This window comes from Silene latifolia, chromosome Y (assembly GCF_048544455.1).
Source record: "Silene latifolia isolate original U9 population chromosome Y, ASM4854445v1, whole genome shotgun sequence".
Taxonomy (NCBI): Eukaryota; Viridiplantae; Streptophyta; class Magnoliopsida; order Caryophyllales; family Caryophyllaceae; genus Silene; species Silene latifolia.
This window is the reverse complement of record NC_133538.1, coordinates 392,450,634-392,471,894: the sequence shown is the minus strand read 5'-3', so window position 1 is coordinate 392,471,894 and position 21,261 is coordinate 392,450,634. Positions and strand designations below refer to the sequence as shown.

The following is a 21,261-nucleotide window of genomic DNA, read 5'->3' as shown; positions in this document are numbered from 1 at the left end:
GAGCACTAAGTTGAGCACCCAATTGAGTAACGGAGTCCACTTCATACTTTCCTCCTCTAGTAGCCTTGCGAGGTCTACTATATTGTGAATTATGGACCGCCATTTCCTCAATCTTGTTCCATGTTTGATTGTCATCAACTTCGGTGAACATTCCATTTGATCCCATATTGAGAATGTTCCTTGAATCTTCATATAAACCATTCCAAAATTGTTGCACTAAAAACCATTCGCTAAGTCCATGGTGAGGACATGAGCGACAAATACCTTTGAACCGCTCCCAAGCTTCATACAAAGATTCTTCATCCCTTTGCTTAAAACCCGTAATTTGAGCTCTTAGCATGTTAGTCTTTCCGGTGGGTAGAATTTTTTGTAGAAAGCTAGAGCTAGCTTCTTCCAAGAATCTATTCCAAGGGTGGCCTTATCAAGGCCCTTCAACCATTGCTTTGCGGTGCCGATTAACGAAAAAGGAAATAAGACCCATCTTATTTGGTCTTGAGTCACGCCCGTTTGAGAGATAGCTTCACAATAATCGCAAAAGGTTTCCATATGAGAATGAGGGTCCTCACTAGGCATTCCCCCGAATTGGCTCCTCTCAACTAGTTGGATGAAGGCGGACTTGGCAATAAAATTACCGGTGAGATGTTGCGGTGTAGGAGTACCATTTGGTAGATCCTCCTCGGTGGGTATAGAGTGTGACGAGAATTTAGGCATTGTAGGTGGATTTTGTGTGGTATTGTTTAATGGGTTTTCTTCTCCTTCTATTGCGAAAGGATTGACAAACTCACTAGTGGGTTGAACAACTTCACCAACACCTCCCAAATTCCTCCTAACAAGTCTCCTATTATTCGTCAAGGTTCTTTCGATTTCACGGTCAAAAGGTAACAAATCTCTTTGTAACCTTCTAGACATGCAAAATATCAAACAACTCGAAAACAATTAGAACAAACCTTGAGGAGTTTTACTTCCCCAAGGTGAAAAAGACACAACTAAAAACAGTAAAAGAAATCTTAAATCAATTAAACACCGTCCTAAGAACGGCACCATTTTTGATCGAGGCCATTTCGTGTTCACAATTAAGCATATGTGGTCGTTGGTCAATGGTCGATACAAAACACAATTTATACTCCACAAACAACTCTACAATTAGTAAAGAGGCAAGTAAAGGTCGGATCCCAAGGGACGGGTATTGAAATGAGAATTCTATTGTAACTAGTAGTGTCTAGGGGTGTCACAAATTGGGTTGATGTAGAAGGTTACTAAACTAAAATAACAATGAAAATAAACTAGCAAGATGAATAAAATAAGGGGTGTAAACAATTGATTAAAGGCACTAGGGTGTCATGGGTTCATAGGGGAGTCATGGGATATGATCATACAAACATGTTCTCAAATTATAAGCAAGCAATTATTGTTGTGATGGATTGAGTTGGGTTATATCTTATAATCCTAGGAAAGTTTGGGTCCCGGAGCCGAATCGATTAGATTGTACAACACCTACAAGTCGACTTAATCTTTCCTACTCAACACATGCATGGTCTAACAAGTCTCGAGTTGGGTTATGTCTTACAAGTCAAGTTGAAAGGATAGAAGATGATAGTAAATGCAAGGATTCATAGGCTTAGCATTTCATCAAATATAACATGTGCATGTATTAAGATCAAAACAAGCAAGCAAATAAGATATGAAAGCATATTAATTTAAGCATGAATCATTTCCCATGTTGGTTTCCCCTAATCACCCATTAAACCCTAGCTAAGAGACTACTCACTCATTATCATATTGATCATGCTAGAAAGGTTGTCAATCATACTAACATAATGAAACATGATGAATAAATGAAAGTAATTAACAATAATTAAAAAGGGATTAAGAGATTATACCTACTAATGATTCCAATAATAAAGCAAGAATAATAGAAGTACTTGAATCCTAGATTGAGAGGTTGTCAATCTCCCAATAATAACCCAAATAATCTTCAATTACCCAAAATAAAGGAAGAACAAGAGAGAGATTAAAGAACTAAAACTTGGATTAAAACTTGATTAATACTTGATTACAATATTAAAGAGAGATTTGATTGATATTAACTACACTAATTATTGATAAGAAGAACATGCTCCTCTAATTAGCCTAATGGGGTATTTATAGTGAAAATTAGGGAGGATGCATTAGGGTTAACTAAGGGCTAAACTAGTAATTACACTTTTTAAGTTGAGCAAGGAAAAGCCGGTATTTTCTGAGAGAAGGGCTTCTCTTTTCGTAGCTTGAAGAATGAAAAACGTCTTTCTTCATCTTGAAATCCGTGCGGATTGGAGTCGGGACGGCGGATCTGGTGAGGAATCCGAGCGGATTCAAGAGAGGGACGCTCGGATTGTCTTTGGGGAATCCGAGCGGATTCCAAGGTGGGACGCTCGGATTGGGCTGGACGGACGGGCGGATTTGGTACAATCCGTTCGGATTGTTGGTCGACTTCAATTCTTCTTCTTTTTCTTCCCTTTTCTTCATAAATTCCTTGGGATTTCCTCGGGGACTCAAGGATCCTTTTCTCAACATTGTTCTTCTACTATGATATGTACAAAGGCCTTCTAGTCTTGTCTCTCCTTGATGCTTGGTCATTGAATACAATCAATTTAGCCTCGTTTTGCCATGAAAATGCAAGATTCTTACTCCTTTCCTACCAAGGGATCAAAATCTCAAAGAATATGCAAAACAAAGAACTAAAGATAAGAAATGACCCAAATAGGCACTAAAAAGCATGGAAACAATGGTAATTCGGGGGCTAAATATGCGCCAATTATGGTCACATCACGTCCTAAGAGAATATGACAAGCATCCATAGGAATAACGTCACAAAGCACCTCGTCCTTATAAGAACCCATTGTAAAACCAACACGTACCTGCCTTGTAACTTTCACCTTGCTACCATCATCAAGCCAATGTAAATTATAAGGTTTAGGATGTACCATAGTAACGAGTGCCAATTTTTCTACCATCTCCGTTGAAGCCACATTCGTGCAACTTCCTCCGTCAATAATCACACTACACCACTTGTCTTTCACTTGACACTTTGTATGAAAAATCTGGTCTCGTTGCTCCGTTGTAATAGGCTCTGTATTAGCTTGCAAAGTACGTCGTAGAACAAGATTAGTATCATACATAGGTGGTTCATAAGGCTCAAAATCCACCTCTCTCTCCTCGGCTTCATTCAATAGAAACAACCCATCTTCGTTGTCTTCTTCAAATAACTCATCACGAACATCCACGACCTCTCGCAATGTAATATTTCGTTTGTTAGGACAAGCATTCTGAAAGTGTCCAAAACCTTGACACTTAAAACAACGAACAGTAGCCAAACTCTTTTCTTTAGGCGTACGAGCAGTCTTAGGGGACTGTTTGAGTGATCGGTGTGCGGGAACAGAGGTTTTGAACTAGAACTCGAACTAGCTCCCATATTCTTAGACAAATCAGGTTTACTCCAAGGATTAACTTTCGATGAGTTACTCACATAAGCACGTTTAGTCTTATTTTGCCCTTCCGCCTTGATACAAAGATCATATAACATATCGAAAGAAGAATAAGGGTGCATCTCGACCGCATGAGCAATATTAAGGTTTAACCCTCGAAAGAAACGAGCCATCTTTTGTTCCTCAATCTCCTCTACTTCACTCATAAGGGTTATTCTTTCAAATTCAGCAATATAATCGGCAATACTCAAGCTCCCTTGCATTAATTCAGCCAATTTACGATATAAATCAATCTTATGAGTTTTGGGAACAAACCTCTTTCGCAGCTTACGTTTTAAAGACTCCCACGAAGCTAGCTTTTCCTCCCCTTCACGTGCCCTAGCAGCCTTCAAACTTTCATACCATAAAGATGCGTTCTTGCGTAGCTTCAAGATTGCATATTTGCAACGCTTCTCATCATCAATGTCCTTGAAGTCGAACATCCTCTCCATCTGTCTTTCCCATTCAAAATATTCCTCGGGATCCGTGCCACCAACAAACTCTGGAAGTTCATTGATTTTGAACTCATCCATGTACTTGACCGGTTCTCTCCGTGGTTGCATACGTTGTCCTAGGGTAAAGTTGATGTTCTTTAAAGCCTCTTGGAGATTTTGAAGAAAATTTGGATCATTAAAATCCATAATCACCGTCTTGGATCAACAAACCTGTTCTCTGATGCCAAATGATACGAAAATTACTCAAAAGAATAAGATTCGTTAGAGTTGCAGCGGAATTAACAAAAAAACTGAAACAGTCTTTGAAGACTGTCGATTGTCGGATTTATAAGATTTGAACGGTTTATTGAACGTATCGATTGAGAACGAGAACTTAGTAATTTTTATGTGTTTTTGTGATATAAACGAAACAAGAAAATAAAAGGATATTTGCTTGAGCTAGACCTATAGCTCAACCAATGGTGAATTATAATCAAGACCTATTGATTATAACTCGTGTTAATGTTCGAAAACGCGTCAAACAATAACGAAATTCGGAACGAAACTCGTCGAACCTATGCTTACACAATGTAAACGAAAACTTTGCAAGTTTATTGATAATTCTTGGATGTGAAATAAGGATACAATAGCTCCCTATATATACTAAGCTAGACCGACTCCTAGAGGACTTAAGGAAACAATCGACTTCCCTAATCTTACTCGACATAGGCTATGGCTAATTTGCCTTATTATAATCCTAATACTTTTAGGGAAAATAATTAAAGGAAATAACAACTAGGAAATAATTAACTAAACCAGATTTTAAGAAAATTGGAAACTTTCCTAAAACCGGATAGACTACTAATTAGGAAAACTTAAATAAGGAAAGATATGGCAACCGACTTTGTGCTTGCCTATGCACGTTTCCTTGCTTCTCCACACTCGGTCTTTGTTGCTTGGCGTCCAAGGTAAGACTATACTTGGAGCCCAAGTAAACACACGACTCCTTTGGCTGACTCGGACTTGGCACCAAATAGCTGATGGATCTGAACAGTCCGCGGGACTGTTTCATTTAACTGCTCCAAATCTAAGTTAACTTCCTCAGCAATCAATATCGTATCAGTTACAGTTCATACCGCCTTTCCTCGCTTCATCTTGCTCCTCCCTTGAGTTTGATGCTAGTGACCTATAAAAACTCTACCTTTGACATTCTTATTGACTTGACTTCAATTCTTACCCTATGAAATTCATCATAGCTCTTTTTGTTAGTTAAGTTTGGATTCTCTTAGCGTACTTGTTTTTTTATGATGTCTAAGTTATCTTCCTTTTCGTACAATTTCTAAACATTTCAAGCTACCAGTTTTGATTCGTTGTTAAAAGTTTATGTTACTTTTGCAAAGCTTTACCTATTTTAAAGATTTGAAAATGAAAATTTATTTAATTCCATGTTTGTTCCTTGAGTATAAACTTGTTTATCAGGATTTTAATTGCTAAACCCGAGATTTCTTTAAGTTTTATCCAATTTATGTTAACTTTGATGTATTTATGATTTCTTTGACAAAGTTTAATATCATATTTTCAGGAACTTGACTCCTTTTTAAGTTTAAAAGTGAAATCTTCATTTCTATTTTGGCTTTTGCAAGAGAAAATTTAAGTAAATTACCTTTCTCTTTTGATTTTAACGTTGATCGGATGATAGAACTCGTTATTGGAGACGTTTGATAACTTGTTCTACGCTTGTCGGCGAATGATTTTTGTTTTAAATTTGTCTTTGACTTGGAAAGTTAGCGTTCTTGTGTGCACGACAAGAGCAATTTCGTTCCATGAATGAGACTTACACTTTCGAAAACTCTTCATTAACATTTTTGAAAGTATTTTGATTTTTGAATTATACAAATGATTTGCCTTTTGACCTGGTTCTATTGGAAAATTTTAATTGAAACTTTTGAAATAATTTTAATTCTTACGATAAGTAACCTTTTAATGTTATGACTACCGATTCCAAAATTTCATTTTTATTTTATATAACCTTTCATTTCTACTTTCAAGTTTCGAGGACGAAACTTTTTAAAAGATGGGGTGATTGTAACACCCGCGAATTTCCCATTTTGACATTTAAAATTTATTAAACCGTTTAATCACTTTATTATATGTTTTTAAATTATTTAATTTAATTAATTTTATGTCAAACACGATTTTTATAAAAGTAATATATAAAAGCTCATTTATATAAAAATACGTATTATTAAATTATATTTTGAGGCGTAAATTCTATAAGAATAAATGTATACATATTTTTTTTGTCGGATAATAATAGTGACAGTAATAATATTAGTTTCCGTCTCAAGTTAATATAAACTCGAGACATTTTTCCGTCTAGCTATAGACCGTCACATTTCACTTTGTACCTGCTTTAATCCGGACCAACCAGAAATTGACAACATGCTCACCTACCCTCTTACCCCTACCTTTAAATATCTCTTTTATATATTATTATATATTTTATATAATTATTTTATAATTATAATTATTATTTTATATTAATATAATTATAAAATGTATGTGGTGTGTGTTATATGTCCCGCCCCCACCCCTGCCATCCTCTTTCTTTCTTTCGTCTTCTTCATTTTCGAAACAAGCAGCAACAACAACAAATAACAGAGCCGTACAACGCCATCTTTCCCGTCCTTTCAAACCCAGATTTCCCTCCATTTCTCAACCAAACTCCATGATTTTTACACCACTAGCTCCCTCTTTCCTTCCTCATTCTTTTAAGGTAAGAAAGTCTCGTCCTTGTGGTGGTTTCGTCTTTCACCGTCTTATAAAAGTTGCGGTTTTTGTCTCAATCCTATCGTGTTCTTTCTCCTTGATGAAGGTTTCGAAAACCCAGTGGAATACTCAAGCTTCGGGGGCCATTTATTCGAAGAAAATTATGAGGTAACGGTGATAGGTTACTCGACATGAGTCGATATTTCGTCCTTCTTACTGCTTGTTTTCTGGTCTGTTTATAGCGGAAATGATTAGTGCTATTTTCCTTTGAGTCGTGCTAATTCCGTCCTAACACCACCTTTAATGTCAGCCTTGAGTTGGGTCGAAACTTTGAGTTGAATAGACGGCTTAGGTACTCTGTTTGAAGCCGTGTTTAGCATAGGTTTCCTGTAGTTTAGTCGGTTGTTGTTGAGGATGGTTTATGCGACTGATGTATGGCTAAAAGTATCGACTTTGGGACAATATAATACTGATTTTGGGACTGTTTGTTGCTGGTTTTAGGACGATAAAATGTCGTTTTATAGGACGGGTTTTCTGAGTGGTTCTGGTTGCCTTTTGGGACTGTCTATGTTTGCTTATCTCACTCGTATTCCCGTCTTAATCTGCCTCAAGTATGGTCTTAGTATAGCTCAAGAGGGGACTGTTTTTATGCGTTCAAATAGGCTAGTTCGGGACGGCGAAATCGAAACCTTTTGGATAGAATTTGGTTGTTTGTATACATGGAATTATTGTGTTAATTTACGTCTGGTTCTTGCATGTAAAAACCCGTCTTAAACGTGCCTTGCATTGGCTATGGTTACACGGTTTGGGCAGAAACTTTGAGTTTGCTTGACACGTTTTTCGGGCAGGTGTTTGGGTTGTTTGTCACGGCTCTTGGGACTACGATAGGCCGTTCACAGCCCGTCCTTGTGGCTGCTCTTGGTTACCGTGTTTTGGGTGTTTGTTAGGGTGGTTATAGGAGTTGTTTGAGGGTCGAATGATGGCTGTTTTGGGGTAGTAACCGGGAATGAATTGGGCTGTGCATGGCAGCATGTAGAACCCGTGTATAGCTGTTTTATAGAGGCCGTGTATTGTGCTGCCAAATGATATGTTCAAATCGTTTCATGAATTGTTTTCGGCGTAAGTTGGTTATTTGAATCAATTAATTTCCGTCTCGTGTTTTATATACAATTTGTGGATGTCGTTTCCTTACATATATTTTCTTTCTTGATTTCTAATTGTGGAAACTCGTTATTCAACTATTTTTCCGTCTTAAATTTTGGTCCCAAAATGAGTGCTTTAGACGGGTTCTTGATCCAAATAATTGGGCTCAGTTATCTATAATATGAATTTTTAATCCGTTCATTCTCATTTATTTATCGTATCTCAAATATGAGTGAATTATTCTACTTATTTAATTAAATTGAGTCATTTATAATTGGATGCTTGTTTTGCTTATTATAAATGGTTCATCTCCGTTTGTTTACATTTTTATTCAAGTGACAAATATTGAACAAATGGGTTACTTATTCATATTCATGATTATGATTTGGCATGAAATGTCTCACTTGGATTATCATCGGTTCATGTAGTAGTAGTCTCTTTCCAAGTTGATTCGTATCGCTTGGTTGAGTCGTATTCTTATGATAATGCCTTTATACTATACCGTATTGCTTGATTTATCTTTACACCTCTTTCGAACTGTCCTACCAATTGTGGGTTTAGCTCATATTTTCCGCCTCTTTCGGACTGTTCTACCGATTGTGGGTTCTCGATTTCCGATCTATCTTCGAGTCTTGGATGCGGACTGTTCTGCCGCATGTCGAATCGGGGACCGTTCTGCCCCGAGAGTCTGGCCAGACTTAGACTAGGACTGAGTCTTGGGAGTACCATTGTCGTCCTACCAGGGGAATTATATATTTATATATGAGTAGTAAAGGTCTTGCTTGGTTATAGATGTTGGTATTTATCTTTCAAGGTAAGAGTTATGCCTTGTGTTGTTTGTCTTGGTTCTATCGGATACTAGGGGTGAGCTATAAGCCCTCTAGTTGCGATATGATCGTCAGGATTGATGTTCCCATCCGTTCTTATGGTGAGATGCAAGCCATAAGTATGAATGTGACATTAGTAGCCACGTCCCGTGCAATGTTTGCTAAGTGGTTTTCCAAATAATGGCTACGGTTTCTATTCTTGTAATTTGCATTGGTTGATCCCTTACTTAACTGTTTCACATGATTTGGATTCTAATCCCATATCTATGTTGTAATTCCTGGAAATGCGTGCCTTTGCATAAATGACCGTGTTCTTATCTTTCATATTATTTAATGATTTCACATGAATAATGAGTCTCCATTATGCTAATATTGATCTATCGTATTTCATCTCATTTAATTGACATGTTTAAATATATAAACTTGATGTTCATATCTTTTGTAAGTATATTACATGATTTATCTAATTGAGTTCTTTGTTGTGTTCATTTCGACATATTGTGGCTGGGAGAACCTTGAGTTACTCCCCACTGACTGTGGCATTCATGTTTACATGAATGACAGGTTGTGAAGATGCTTATGTGGGGAAGACGTGTGGGCTAGCGAGAACTAAACCCTTGGACCTTAGCTTCTAGTTTAGAAACCCCTTATATGTTTATTCGTGGGACATCTTTTCTCCGTTTGCTAGACTTGGGTTGTAATAATCTTAGTGTGCCTATTATTGTATTTGTTTCATTTCATTTTTGGCGCCCGCGTGTTAATCTTTATTTTAGTAATTTAAAAGTTTTTAAAACATCACAAATTCTGCTTTAATTTATTACTTATATTTTTCGCTTTGTCGCGGGGTGTCACATATTCGGCAAAGCAGAGTATCCTGGTCGTGTGAGAGGGGTATCGACGTATGTTGGTATCACTAAGTATTTTGGAAAAACTACTCGAAGTGGTGATGATTCCAAGAAGGTAATCTATAAATACTGTATTTGAACCAACGTAATTTATAACTATATATGCTGACATTAATTTCTACTACACAGCTACAGAAAATAGCCAGGTTGATGGTGAGAATGTTGGAAACTGGGGAAAAGCCATCAGAAAAAGAGTTGGATATGGTTCAAGAAGTCATAAAGGAAGCAGAGGAGGAGGAGGAGGAGGAGGAGGAGGAGGAGGAGGAGGAGGAGGAGGAGGAGGAGGAGGAGGAGGAGGAGGAGGGGGAAAAGGAGGTAATAAAATTTATGTCTTATATATATACAATGTGTTATATGATTTGGAAAATCAGTACATGTTATATGGACAAGTGTTAATATACAAAAGGAAGCCGTGGAGGACATGGCAAGGGAGAAGGAAATGGCAAAGGAGACTGAGGTGGGAGCTGAGGATCGATATCAGGCAGTTGAAGAGGAAGAGGAAGCCAGGAAGGCCGTGACACAGGATGAGATTGAGGTAGTTGATGATCAGACGTTCTTCTCTACACCAAAAAAGATAATAGCTGCTAGTTTATAATTATTCATCTCAGTACATGTTTTTTACTTATGAAATTTATTAAAGGTAGTGAATGTATGTGTACTAATTGATTAAAGCTGTCGTGTAGGGCAATTGCAAGGTGGCTTGTCGTCTGTTCTATTTGCAGGGGAAACAGAAAGTTGTTATTGCCAGGGGATACGTGTTCGCTTACGACCGGCTTCAACAAGTTAAGGTTCATGGTATACCCCTTCGTCACAATTGCAGGAAAATGGAAGTGTCCCAATTATATAAAGACGAGTATGGGGAAAGTAAAAGTACCATTTCCTAATGAGGAGATCACTTATTTTAAAGAAGCCCTGAGCTCTTATGTGCAATGGCCTAACAACCTCATCAATGTTCTCATCCCCTAGGTACCTATACGCAGACGTCAATTATTACTCGTTCTTTAAATATATTAGGGTACGAATATTAACACATCGTAAGTACTTTAATATTTATATTTGCAGAAGTTAAGCAAAGCCATGGCGGCAGCTAAAACAATTACTATTACGTCAACGGAAGTTGTTACAGTCAAGCCTGCTTATGATTCTTATTATAAATCGTGTGAATATAAGAAAAAAATTGCTTCGCTGATGGCTTTGCATAACCTGGCTGTAAAGAAGTCACCTAGAGGGGATGTAGTCATGATTAACATTGAAGAGGAAACTATGGGCGCAGCTGATATAGCCGTACTAGACCCAAAGCAACTGATGGAATTTGTCAACCTTGAGAATTTAGATGTTGTTCACATTTTGATTTGGATGAAGTAAGTTTTATTAATAAAACTATTTAGTCGTTTCCATTTACGAATAATGATGTTTGTTTAAATTATCAATTACAATAACATTTTTCGTTCCATGTGGCGTAATAGGTACCTGAATAATCAGATCGCTGAGTGGAAGTTCCCAATTCACGCCTATGGATTCTTGAGTCCTAAGGCGTTCTCTGTGCACAGAATTTCATACGAAGAACAAATCAATAATATCGCTCGTCAGTTGATGTCGTTCAAAAAACTATGGCTTGCCCCTTACAATGAGAATATGTATGTATAGTATGTGATTATTGTAATTAATTGTGGTTCTATAAATTTATTATTAACATGCTTAAATGCGTGTAAATGAACTAACAGTTCAATGTCCCAAATTGAATAGGAAGCATTGGGAGCTATTGGCAATCCAAGTGGAAACAAAAACAGTGTACTAGATTGACTCTCGAGAAGGCAAACCCTCTAACAGTTGTGTAAGGATGATAACTGAGTAAGTTTACAACCTTCGATAATGTCATTTGTTATTGTATGACTTGAGCCAAATATATGCAAATAAAAATGGCATGTGTGTATATTTATGAATTAGTGTTTTTGAAGCAAAAAAAAGATTATGTCCACTTGGGAAATATGAAAGCAACGCTGTTCCCAATTTTATCACGCCATTAGTAAGTGTATTCTTTATAATTACTCGTATCATTTAATTAATGTTTCTGCGAGAGGTCGATTATCTAACTCAGCTGATTTGTGTGTGCTTTATATAATAGTCTCCTAAAGCACCAGATGACAAACAATGCGCCTTTTACGTTTGTCTGTCCATGTGGGAGGTTATCAACAGAAAACTATCTACCATTCCGATACGGGTTAGTGTGACTTAAAAACTATTTCAGACGTAAATTGAGTTTAATTTTGTATACTTCTGATGTGTGCATTTTATATAGGTATTTTGTACTTCATTTGCACGCATTTCAATGCATTTTGTGTGGTGTTTGGCTACAAATGTTCCCCGAATAGTCTACTTTGGTTTGTCTTGTATTATTTGCAGGTATGAACCGGAAAGGAACGTAATCAAGCCTAAAACATGTCCCTATGCATGCATTTATGAGATGAGTTGAGTTGGAGCTTGGAAACTACAAATTATGATGCGCAAAGAAGTAAGATAGCTAGGTGAGCAAAGGAAGAACTTCAAATTACTAGTGCCTAATTTGAAGAGCCATATCTCGAGTTTTACAACTTATTTTCAGGTAATTCTAATTGTATATGAAACTTGTCCTCTTAGCTTTCCAACACCACCAGAAACGCTCTGTTTTCCTAAGTAATGAAGAAATGGCAGCCGTTTGAAATTCAGTGCACGAAGCAAGAATTGTGCGCTGGAAAGTACTCGATCGAGTACTATTGTGTTCGATCGACTCCTTTTTCTACTCGATCGAAAGTGCCTTTTTAATAAGTGTTCGATCGAGTACCTAAAGTACTCGGTCGAGAGGTTTTAGCTTGGATTTGTTCGATCGAGTGATATAAAAGTCCTCGATCGAGTATTTAGCTATTATACTCGGGATTTTTATCCCGTGATAGGTTTAGTTTTGTTAATTTTCACTTCCCTATATAAGGGAGTCATAATTAGGTTAATAGACACTTCTTCTTTTACCTTTTAATACTTCTCTTAATACATTTTACTGCTTAATCTCATACCTTTTCTCTTTGCTTTTGTGGATTGATCTTTACGCCGAATTGCTTTTTATTGTAATCATCCTTTCTTTCTTAAACTTAATCTTATTATTTGTTTGCTTTAATTCTTGCTTTCTCTCTTTATTATTTCTGCCCTAATAAGTTTATGCATAATCTATGTTATTTCATTATATCTTTAATTAGTACACTCTATATTATTATTGTTGACACTCTTAGTAGTATGAGTAGCTAATTCCTTCTATGTCGGGATTAGGGAATCCATGGTAGGATTGTGACGATGTAGCGAATAGACTAGACGATTTATTTATGAGAATCTGTCCCCATAGCAATATAACTGTAACACCAATTTAGTTGAATGCATGCTTCTAAATTATTTTAATTTGGTTAACTTTGTTCCTGGATCGGAAGATTGGAATAAACAGACCTGCTATGAACAGTAGACTACCCTAATGAGGACGGAAGTTAAGTTAGTGGAATTCTAGGGTGGATAGCGGACCGGAAGGACCTTTTCCATGCCCTTCTCACAGTAAATTGTCTAGGCTATTTGCAATTGAGTCGTTAGACTGCCATGGTGAACCGAAATCCTGACATACTCTCTTTTACTTGATCACTTTTATCACATTTTCTCGCTTTAACTGCTCTTAGTTTATTTCTCTTGCCCTTAAACCTTCAGTAGTCTATAGAATCAAATACAAAACCCCCCACTTGTGACTTAGATAGACGGACTACAGATAGATACCTTACCTCCCTGTGGAGATTGACCCTACTTATCACTAACTTTCGTTAGTATATTTAGGTTTATTTTTGGTACAGAAACGAGCGTATCAAATATTGGCACCGTTGCCGGGGAGGCAATTGGCCTATTTATCTATTTATTTTCATCTGTCTTCCGCCTCAAGGGATTTATTCCTTGAGGCAGTTTTTATCTTTTTCCTTCAGTGTTGTTTTGATAGGTCCTACAGGTCCTACCTAGACAGGATTCTAGGAGAAAGATCGTCAAAGGGAAGGCTTGAGTACCTTTGACCCTTCTACCAAGATGTCTAGTGTCTCCCGAATTATAGCACAGTTTGAAGCTCGGAATGCAAGATCTGGCAAGCTAGAGAGTAGACAGTCTTGGAGTGGTTCACCTCAGCTCCATACTACGGCACAACAGGTGGTTCACTGTAAAATATGTGGTACTGCGGGGCACGAAGCTGTCATTTGTCTAGCTGATGATGATGTAGTCTATGCGTTTAGGCAGCGTAGACAGGTCAGTCATTCTTCTGCACATGTGCCGCCAAATCCATTTTAGCAACGAGGCTACCAAGAATCTTCATTTGTTTGGCCGCCGTCACAACAAACTCCTCTTCCTAATAAGCAGAAAGAAGAAATTGCTGAGTTGACGTCTATAGTGAAGTCACTTGCTCTTTAAGTGCAAGAATTTATGCAGACTAAAGACGTCATTATCAAGTCACTTAAAGCTCAGTTGGCTCAAGTATTGGCCGAGCAAATTTCTAGGCGACCTGAGACCGTCTGTGCTGTTCACGCCCGGACTGAAATTCCCTGCAAAGTGCCGGTTATGCCTACTAATGTTGCAAACACTGTTCAAGAGGAAGGCTATAATGCAGTCACGCCTGCCACTGTTAAAACACTCGATCGAGAGCTTTACTCTACTCGATCGAGTGAAATGCCTGAGGAAGTATTCGATCAAGAGGATGAAAGCTTTCGATCGAGCAATGAGAAAAACATGGCCTTCGATCGAGTGACACAAGTTGCTCGATCGAGTAAAATTGTTGAAGAAATGCCTCGATCGAGTTACTTAAGTGCTCGATCGAGTAATTTCTTTGCTGATAATAATAAATGGTCGTCTAAATTTATTTCGGACGATGATTATACAATTAAGGTTAATTCCTTTGTTACTTCTTCTGCAGGTACTGATGGGTTGATAGACCCAGAAGCTGGGCATCATGCGTTGACTTTGGAGACTGGCACAGTGTGGATTGATGACCCAGGCGGGGGAATGGACGAGGCTAGGCTGTACAAGAAGAAAGCGCGCAAGAGGGCCAAAAGTGGAGGCCAATTTGCTGCGATAAGTTGTTGTTCTCCTGTTGATGCGATGGTATGGAGGCCTAAAGTCAAGCTGATGGATGCTGAGGGAACCTCATTCAGTCAACAGCCTTGTCGTGGGCCACTGATTTGTGTGGGTGGATGAAGAAAAGAAGGTCGAGCTGGGACCTATCTGAAACTAGCGCTATCGGGAGGCAACCCGAAGTTTAAATTTCTTTTTAGTTGATTTTCGAATATTTTAGTTTTGTTGTGTGCTTAATAATTGGTTTACAAAACATAGACTGTAAAAAATTTTAGACTTGGTTTTTGTCGCCATTTGTGGTCTGCAGATACCGCTCGATCGAGTGGTTTCTTTCCCTTCGATCGACCACTTTCACAGCTTCTGTTCCTCGATCGAGTGCTATATCTTCTCGATCGAGTTTCCCTAGTTTGATTCGTTTCCTGTGACGCAGTTATGGAGCTTTTAGCGACCTCTCATGTTGCTGGCTGGTTTGGGGAGGTCCCTACTTCGCGTTATCTTGTAAGTTTACCGCATCTACACTCTCTCTCCTTTTTAGTTTGCATTTCCTTTCCCTGTTTTGGATACAATGAGGGTATTGTACGGTTTGGTTTGGGGAGGTTATGCATCCATATCTGTGTCTGCATCTTATTTTTATTTGCATTTCTATTATCACGTTTAATTTCTGTATGCATTGCTTGTTTTTTTCCATAAAAATCAAAATCCCATAAAAATTATAAAAAATATTCAAAAATTAATAAAATATTCACGTTTATTTTTGCATATAGGTTGAGTCGTAACGGTAGATTTCCGTGATGATATTGCACTGTAACTTATCATTTCTACTTGAGCCTTGCACTCTATTGACAGTTATTAGCTGAGTCTTACGCATATCTATGAGTTTTTGTTCAAATTTAGCTGACTGTATAGACTTGACCTGATAAATTAGCAACCTACTCTATAATTTCTGAGATTTAGAGCCTTATAACTGGTGACATTCATGACCGGTTTACATAGGAATTGAGAGTAGTACTCCTTGCATAGCATGTTCATATTTTTACACATTTATGACATTCGATTTCTTGTCAATTGCATACATTCGGGTTTGTGGTCGGTGTCACATGCAGGGACGTGCTTGCAAATTTTCCCTTTCTACATTTTTCACCCATTTAGCTCCACTGAAGCCAAATTTAACCTTTTTGACCCATTTACGAGTTTGGCCCGTGTGTATTGTTGGAGCTGGTAGAGGAATGAGAAAGGAAGAAAATGAAAAAAAGAAACATGAAAAAGAAAAAAAGAGAAAAAAGTGAATGAAAGAAAAAAAATAAAAAGAGATGAATTCACGTAAGGCAGAAGGAATAAAAAGAAAGAAAAGTTAGAAAAAATTTGATTTGGATTGTTTGTGTAATTAAGACGGTATTAAAAAAGGGAATTTTGTGACCGTCTCACTCCTCTGTTTTTATTCATAAATTTTTGAGGAGATAGTGTATTTGGTTAGTGAGTTGTGCGCCAATAAAGGGCACTTGTGCTTTATTTTCAGTCAGTTGAGATTTGGATGGTCCTATATGGTCTTGTTTAGGAACTAGCTTGACGCTTTACCTCCACATTTCCATAATCTGTTTTGCCTTTTCACACCTGTAGCCTCACTTTCCCATACTATTTGTAAGCCCTCGGCTGTGACGGACATTGTTGGTTGGAATGTATGTATAGTACTTGAATCGTCTATCATTTTTGTTGCATGCATGTTATGTAGGTCGCAGTTTAGGTGAGTGACTGTATTCTCTTTCTCTCTTACATACATATTCACCCTTTGTTTCATGAGAGAAGAGTGATCCGTAAGAGTCCGATTTTGTCGGTCTTACAAGGTCGATAAGTCAGCTTTATTTATGGACATCTTAAAACTCGTTTGCGTATTGACTGCTATGGCTATGACTGTTGATTTTTGTTTGCATTAAATTGGTTCGAATAGATAGTTTATAGCTAGCTCTGAGTTTTCATATCCGTTCCTTTAGTTTGCATTTAATTTGCTTGGGGACAAGCAAAGGTTTGGTTTGGGGAGATTTAATGTGTGCATTTTATATAGGTATTTTGTACTTCATTTGCACGCATTTCAATGCATTTTGTGTGGTGTTTGGCTACAAATGTTCCCCGAATAGTCTACTTTGGTTTGTCTTGTATTATTTGCAGGTATGGACTGGAAAGGAGCGTAATCAAGCCTAAAACATGTCCCTATGCATGCATTTAGGAGATGAGTTGAGTCGGAGCTTGGAAACTACTAATTATGATGTGCAAACAAATAAGATAGCAAGGCGAGCAAAAGAAGAACTTCAAATTACTAGTGCCTATTTTGAAGAGCCATATCTCTAGTTCTACAACTTATTTTCCGGTGATTCTAATTGGAGATGAAAGCTTGTCCTCTTAGCTTTCCATCGCCACCAGAAACGCTCTATTTTCCCAAGTAACGAAGAAATGGCAGCCGTTTCAAAATCAGTGCGCGAAGCAGGAATTGTGCGCTGGAAAGTACTCGATCGAGTACTATTGTGTTCGATCGACTCCTTTTTCTACTCGATCGAAAGTGCCTTTTTAATAAATGTTCGATCGAGTACCTAAAGTACTCGATCGAGAGGTTTTAGCTTGGATTTGTTCGATCGAGTGATATAAAAGTCCTCGATCGAGTATTTAGCTATTATACTCGGGATTTTTATCCCGTGATAGGTTTAGTTTTGTTAATTTTCACTTCCCTATATAACGGAGTCGTAATTAGTTTAATAGACACTTCTTCTTTTACCTTTTAATATTTCTCTTAATACACTTTACTGCTTAATCTCATACCTTTGCTCTTTGCTTTTGTGGATTGATCTTTACGCCGGATTGCTTTTTATTGTAAACATCCTTTCTTTCTTAATCTTAATCTTATTATTTGTTTGCTTTAATTCTTGCTTTCTCTCTTTATTATTTCTGCCCTAATCAGTTTATGCATAATCGTTGTTATTTCATTATGTCTTTAATTAGTACACTCTATATTATTATTGTTGACACCCTTAGTAGTATGAGTAGCTAATTCCTTCTATATCGGGATTAGGGAATCCATGGTAGGATTGTGATGATGTAGAGAATAGACTAGACGATTTATTTGTGAGAATATGTCCCCATAGCAATATAACTGTAACACCAATTTAGTTGAATGCATGCTTCTAAATTATTTTAATTTGGTTAACTTTGTTCCTGGATCGGAAGATTGGACTAAACAGGCCTGCTATGAACAATAGACTACCCTAATGAGGACGGAAGTTAAGTTAGTGGAATTCTAGGGTGGATAGCGGACCGGAAGGACCTTTCCCATGCCCTTCTCACAGTAAATTGTCTAGGCTATTTGCAATTGAGTTGTTAGACTGCCATGGTGAACTGAAATCCTGACATACTCTCTTTTACTTGATCACTTTTATCACATTTTCTCGCTTTAACTGCTCTTACTTTATTTCTCTTGCCCTTAAACCTTCAGTAGTCTAGAGAATCAAATACAAAACCCCCCACTTGTGACTTAAATAGATGGACTACAGATAGATACCTTGCCTCCCTGTCGAGATCGACCCTACTTATCACTAGCTTCCGTTAGTATATTTAGGTTTATTTTTGGTACAGAAACGACCGTATCAACTTCCATGTATTATATCTATTTTGATTATGTACATTTTGAATTGTAATTTCCACTAATACTCAACAAAGTACCATAAAATTCGCCAGACATTAACCAGATGAGAAATATGTTGGCCAGTTATGTTGTTTCATTTGCGGAGTCTCAATAGTTTTCTCATGCTTTATATATGAGTGTGTATATAGAGCCATTGTGTATTGGCTTCTTTTGTTTTTCTGAGAAAGTTGTGTTTTGGCTGTTGATCATCCAGTTTGCACAGTTTTTAAACTGGGTTTAATTGATCGCGGGGTGTAATATTTTGATACAGGATTGAATTTTTGCACTCCACAACTGCTGGAATGCTATTTTTCAGCAGCAGCTGAAAAAATAGCATTTCAAAGAATTTGCTACAAATTCTTGAAAAAAATAGCATTTCAAAGAATTTTGCTAGAACAAAGCTAAAATCATTTTAAAAAAAAAAATTAAAAACGATAACGGTTAAAAACAACCCGTTGCAAACAATTATTTGACAACGGTTTTATTTAGATAAATAACCGTTGACATATTTTCCCTCCCATTCAAACCGCCAAAAATATAAGATAACGAACGATAACTGTTGTTGAGTTCAAAACTTTTACAACGGTTTATTTAAGTAAAACCGTTGTCAAAATTTCATCAATAAAAATAGATAACGGTTACATACCATTGTCAACAGATGAATATAACAACGGTTTTGCACGCAATAAAGCCGTTGTTAAATTTTGACATTCAATCAAATAAGATAACGAAATGAACCGTTATCATATATAATATTTAACAACGGTTTTGGAACGATAAGACATTGTTAATAGTAAACTACGACAACGGATTTGAAACCGTTCTTAAGATTTAATAACGGTTTCTTAAAAGATTTTACAATGGTTCTTGATGTTATATAACGGTCGCGTGTTATTTGTTCAACCCTGGTATATATTTAATAACCGTCGTTGCAATAACGGTCCCGTGTTTCTATTTAAAAACGGTAATTGCATTATTTGACCGTTATTGAATGTCTTAATTGGCGTAGTGTTGTGTTCGACCCCTATTACTACATTAATTTGTGTCTAGGGAAATTATCTTTGTTAGGTGTGCGACTTAGCCTATCAAATTTTGGCGCCGTTGCCGGAGAGCACGGTTTTATTAAGTTTATATTTGTCGATTGCTATCTTGTTTTATTTTGTCTTAAGGAACAGGGAACACCTGTTCCTTGAGACCGTTACTTTCATTTTCTAGAGATTGTTGTCTTATGCCCAGGTCTTCTCGTAGTGGAGATTTGCTTTCACCGGATTCCAAACCCGAGAAAACCTTTCGTAGAAGACAACGTTTTTGGAAAGAAGCCGCTTCTCCCGTACAAGTTAAAAATGCTAGAAAGTCTTACCTAGACGATCTTAAAGCTCTTAAAGAGGAGGAGTTTTCTAGTTCATCATCTCCACCACCACCACCACCATCTCCAACTAAAAAGATGGTGAAACTTTCCGATCACTCAAAGCCCACTGCGACTATGCTTCCGGCCGGTATTACAACTACTCAAATTACCGCGCCGGAATTCGAGATCAAGCCGGCTTTCATTAGCCTTGTGGAGAGGAAGAAATTTGGGGGAAGTCCTTTGGAGGATCCCAATTTGCATGTGCAAAATTTCTGCAATTATTGCTCCATGATTCGGCAAACGGTCGTCACTCAAGCCCAAATAAGGGAAATACTTTTCCCTTTCTCTTTGAAGGACAAGGCAAAGCTATGGATCAATAGCCTTGATCGCACCGCCATGGGGATCACAAATTGGGAGACATTGGCTCTTGCTTTCTATTAAAAGTTTTTTCCACCGAAAAAAACTCAAACCTTAAGGAGCCAAATCACTGGATTCCGTCAACAAGCTCTTGAGAGCTTGTATGAGGCTTGGGAGAGGTACGAAGTGTTGGGAAATGTGTCCTCAACAATAGTGCAATCACATGATTTAAATATCATTATTAAATCTCATTACAAGAATACGCTTGGGATGATTCTATTATATATAGTCAACTGACCAACATTTATCGGTAATGATTGGCTGACTAGAGTTTGACATTACTGTCGTTTGACGGTGGTGGTCAGTTGATCCCTTGAGGTCACACCTAAAGGACGATTCCCTTAATAGAAAAGATTAATTAATTGTATGACAATACGAGTTAATTAATTCCTTAAAATTGACTAAAAGGTAGTCGAACAAATTATTTAGAGAGAGTTCGAGTTTTGAACTCAAGGCACGGAAATTATTATTTTTATTATGCGATAATTGAATAATAAATTATTTGAGACAGGAATTAATAATTAAGCGGTTAATTATTCAATTTGTACTAATCAATTAATGTGATTAATATTGGTACGTAAAATATATGTGCAGTTGTACACGTATATTTGCGGAGTGATGTTAGACGAAACTAATTGGGAATTATTTAAAACATGAGACAATGTTTAAAATAAAATTACACGTATTTGTGCGACAAATATAAGAATCAAAATGGACCCGTAAATGGGTCATTTTGGACCGTGTAAAATGTGCCTTGAATTGTGTGCACAAGACACAATTGGACACACATGAGACAAGCCATTGTTTTTCATTGGCTCTTGTCTTTCCCATAAATTTTTCTCTAATCCATGCCAAAAGCTATTGGGCATAAATAACATCAAAAATTCACTCCCCATGTTCTCCTCTTTTGACCGTCCTCCCTCATCACTTTTGGTGGTGGTGTTCTTCATTTTTCATACATTGAAACGAAAATACTCCAACTTCTCTCTAAACATAAAATTGTTTTTATGGAATTTTGTTCCTAATTTCTAATATATTCTCAAGATTACAAATGTGGTAATCATAAAATATTAGAATATTTTTAAGGTTACTTATATTATTATCTAGTTAATAATAGTGTAAGGATTATGGGATTA

General features: G+C 37.1%; 2 non-coding genes across 2 annotated transcripts; one reads left to right on the top strand and one right to left on the bottom strand.

The window, feature by feature from the left end:
- The first annotated feature begins 233 nt into the window (after positions 1–233).
- LOC141636995 (small nucleolar RNA R71) lies at positions 234–340 on the top strand. The gene has a single exon (XR_012541560.1). It is a non-coding gene; the product is annotated as a small nucleolar RNA R71 (small nucleolar RNA).
- A 19,836-nt stretch (positions 341–20,176) lies between these two features.
- LOC141635665 (small nucleolar RNA R71) lies at positions 20,177–20,281 on the bottom strand. Its single transcript, XR_012540335.1, has one exon. It is a non-coding gene; the product is annotated as a small nucleolar RNA R71 (small nucleolar RNA).
- Positions 20,282–21,261: the final 980 nt, after the last annotated feature.